We start from the raw sequence: 4,205 nt of genomic DNA on the forward strand, positions 1-4,205 counted from the left end.
TCCTTCTCCTCTCCCCTGCCCAAGATGATCTATAATCTGATATAGGCTTTACTTATACATTCATATTAAACACGTTTTCACACTAGTCATGATGTAAAGACGAATTAGAACTAATTACTCTGTGAAAAACTACCTTTCTTGTGGAGGAACCACAAGAAAGAGAAACAAAACAAAACAACAAAAGAAAAGGAAAGCAAATAGTATGCTTCCATCTGTATGCAGATTACAAAGTTCTTTCTCTGGATGTGGGTAACATTTTCTATCGTGAGTCTTTCAGAGTTGTCTTGGATCCTTGCACTTTTGGAGAAGAGCTAAGTCTATCGAAATTAGTCATAGCACATTGTGGTTTTTTTCTGGTTCTGCTCATTTCTGTCAGTATCAGTCCATTTCAGTCTTTCCAGGTTTTTCTAAAGACCACTTACTCATCATTTCTTATAGCACAGTAGTATTCCATTACATTCAAATACCACAACTTATTCGGTCATTCCTCAACTGATGAACATCCCCTCAATTTCCAATTCACATCACAAAAAGAGCTGCTATAAATATTTTTGTACATCTTGGTCCTTTTCCCATTTTTATGATCCCTTTGAGATAGGCCTAGAAGTGGTATTGATGAATCAAAGGGTATGCAGGGTTTTATAGCCCTTTGGGCATAATTCCAAATTGCTCTCCAGAATGGTTGGATCAGTTCACAACTCTACCAACAATACAGTAGTGTTCCAATTTTCCCACATCTTCTCCAGCATTGATCATTTTCCTGTTTTGTCTTGTTAGCCAATCTGATAGGTGTGATGTGATACCTCAGAGTTGTTTTTGCATTTCTCTAATCGATAGTGATTTATGGCATTTTTATATGACTATAAATAGCTTTGATTTCTTCATCTAAAAACTGCCAGTTCATATCTTTTGACCATTTATCAGTTGGGAAATGACTTGTATTCTTATAAATTTGATTCAGTTATTTATACATTTTAGAAATGAGGTCTTTATCAGAGACACTGATTGTAAAAATTCTTTTCCAGTTTTCTGCTTCCCTCCTGTTCTTGGATACATTGGCTTTGTTCGTGCAAAAACTTTTCAATTTAATGTAATCAAAATTATCTACTTTGCTTTCATAATGTTCTCTATTTCTTGTTTGGTCATAAATTCTTCCATTCTTAATAAATCTGACAGGTCAACAATTCTTTGGTCTCCCAGTTTGCTTACAGTCTTTATATCAAAATTATGTACCCATTTTGACTTTATTTTGGTATATGGTATAAGATGTTGGTTTATGCCTTGTTTCTGCTATACTGTTTTCCAGTTTTTCCAGAAGTTTTTGTCAAATAGTGAGTTCTTATCCCAGAAGCTGGAGTCTTTGGGTTTATCAAAGAGTAAATTACTAAAGTCATTCACTACTGTGTCCGGTGTACCTAATGTATTCCACTCATCCACCACTCTATTTCTTGGCCGGTACCAAGTAGTTTTGATGATTGCTGCTTTGTAATACAAATTAAAATCTGGTATGGCTAGGCCACCTTCCCTCACATTTCTTTTCATTAATTCACTTAATAATCTGGACCCTTTGTTCTTCTAGATGAATAAAATTCAAATTTAAAAAAAAAAAGAAACCAAGGCTAAGAGGTTAAGTTATTTGCCCCAGGTTGCACAACTTGGGACATATCTGAGGCAAGATTTGCACTCAGGTTCACCTGATTCCTGGTCTGTCTGTCCATCCACTATGCTGCGTAACTACCTCAAAAGAGTATATATTACATATATAAAGCCCTTTGCAAATCTTACAATGTTATATAAATGCTAGTATTATTATTTTTATTATTGCCCAGTGTCATGCTTCTAACAATCAAGTGTCTACCTGAACTCATGTCTATATGATTTGACCTAATCTGACCTCATCTACCAGGCTCACAGTCCAGTCCTCTATCTTTGTGCCAGCTTCATGAAAAGGCACTAACAAGTGTCCCCCAAAAGTTTCAGAACGCACTTTAGTTGAACTTATACATTGGGGAGGGGAAAGAGACCTTAGGAACCTTCTGAAAGCCTTCTTCATAGACTGAGCAAAACCCAATCCATCCTGGCTTCCCTCAGGTGGACCAGGTATCGATTTCATTACTGACTCTGGGAAGGTGTAGCTTGATCTCTTCCAAATCCCATTAGCCAAGGCTCTCTGGAACATGCCTGCAGTATTGCTTTGAAAATATGACCATGGCCTTAATCAAGTTTAAATCTACTGGATTCATATTTTATTGAGTCACAATAATTGGGAGGCAATGAAAAAGCCAAACTTCCTGCAAGGAAGATGTCCGGGAGAACACGGTCTATAAATGGAGTGAAAAGGTGTATGTGCAGGAAATTGGAGTAGATTCCTTTATTCAATGGGTCAAGTAACATTAATGCTCACTCTCTGCCAGAGGGAGAGGGCCTGGGCTCTTCATCATTTGGTGAGGTAATTACTTCACCTATTACAGATTTGTCAAAAAACACAAATAAAGTGTAGTTTATCCATTTTCTCAATTGAGGCTAACAATATTTTTCACCTGTGGCTTTAGGAGTGCCTCTATGCAAGAAAGGAATACACGTCGGATGAAGACATCCATTCCAAAGATGCCTCCTGGGACAGGTGGCTCGGAGGAGGCCCTGGTGTATGATTTGAAGCTCTGCGATACCATTTTTATCCGGAGGTCCCTTTAACAAAGCATGAACAGAAAGAATGGTGGCATTCAAAGGATCTGTGTGCTCCAAACAGGAAGCACTTTCCATGAAACTGGATTTTTATTTTTGGCTTACAGTGGCCACACTCACCTTTCTATTCCCGATTTAAGGCGGTGTTTTACTTCCGTGTTCTATCTGCCAATGCAGAAACATAAAAGAGGTTTGGGGTTTGTCAAGGGGAGAACATAGAGTCTCTAGATTATGCAAAGCAACTTTTAAAAATTCCAGATGGACTTCTCCCTACCACCCAATATGGAGTTCCTAAGTGGAGTCTCTCCCCTCACACCTGTGGTAGATCCTTCCAAGCTTGTGCTGCTCTGATCAGCCATAGCTGGACATGCTGCATCTCAACTCCAACACAGTGATGTGATTTTGGTCCTCTTCCAGAATGCAGGACAACAAGCTCCCCCTGTCTTGTGTGTATTCAATTCATAGGTGCATAGAGTCAGAAAAGATCTTAAAACTCATCCAGCCCAGCTCCCTCATTTTACAGATGAGGAAACTGAGGCCCAAACAAATCCAGTGCCTGACCCAAATCCTCACATGTAGCTCGTGTTTGAACTGGAACTCATGTGTACTATGGAAAGAAAAACTGATTTTTGTCAGTCAATTTAAATATTAGTCTAAGCAAGACACAATTAAGAAAACATCTATAAGTTCTACTTCCTGTTTCTACAACTTTTATCTAAACTGTCCCTCATACCTGGAATGTGTTCTCTCCCCTCAGAAATCCTAGTTTCTGTCAAGCTCAAATCATGCTCCCTGTCTCCTCTGAGGCCTTTCTTTATCCCCCTCAGGGGTGAGGAAACTTCACTTCATGTGAAGTTTAGATTCAGTGAAAGGGTGCCATTTTTGAGGACCTAGGGGGCCACATGTGACCTTGAGGCTGCAGGTTCCCTACCCCTTTCCCAGCTGCTAGTGCCTCCCTACTGAAATTATCTTTTATTTCATGAGGGCAGGAATGGTTTTGTTCTGGTTTTTGCAAATGCCTAATAAAATCCTCATTGTCTAATTATTTTAAAAATAGGATTGGATAAAATTAAATACCCAGATGATGTATTCCAACACCAATATAAAATCACATTTTTGTCATCTTGGTTTAAATCTGTTTCCAACATATTGCTAGCCTATGCAGTTTTGGAGGTCATAAGATTTATAGCTGAAGAGATGATTTATTTTAAGTTCCTTATTTTATAGAATGGAAAATTGATGCTCTCCAAAGGGTAAGTGACTTGACTAAAGTCACACAGTTGAAGTAGAAGAGTTGAGATTTGAACTTTGGTTTTCTAATTCCAAATCCAGCCTCTTTACACTGCATGAAGGCTATGGGAGCCATGCTGTGTTCATCACTATATGCTGAATAGCACCTGGCACAGTACCTTGAACTCTATGGGTAGGTACAGAGTAAATATGTGTTGTTTGATTAGGTAGATGGATGGATGGATAGATGGATGGATGGATGGATGGATGGATGGATGGATGGATGGATG

The 4,205-nt window shown here is 38.6% G+C and overlaps 1 pseudogene; it reads left to right on the forward strand.

The window, feature by feature from the left end:
* Window positions 1–2,586: 2,586 nt before the first annotated feature.
* LOC138158493 (large ribosomal subunit protein uL11-like) overlaps window positions 2,587–4,205 on the forward strand; it is a 7,318-nt pseudogene continuing 5,699 nt past the window's right edge.

This window comes from Petaurus breviceps, unplaced genomic scaffold (genome assembly GCF_028583685.1).
Source record: "Petaurus breviceps papuanus isolate PSGF00001 unplaced genomic scaffold, PetGlider_PUasm1.0 174, whole genome shotgun sequence".
In the NCBI taxonomy this organism is placed as follows: domain Eukaryota; kingdom Metazoa; phylum Chordata; class Mammalia; order Diprotodontia; family Petauridae; genus Petaurus; species Petaurus breviceps.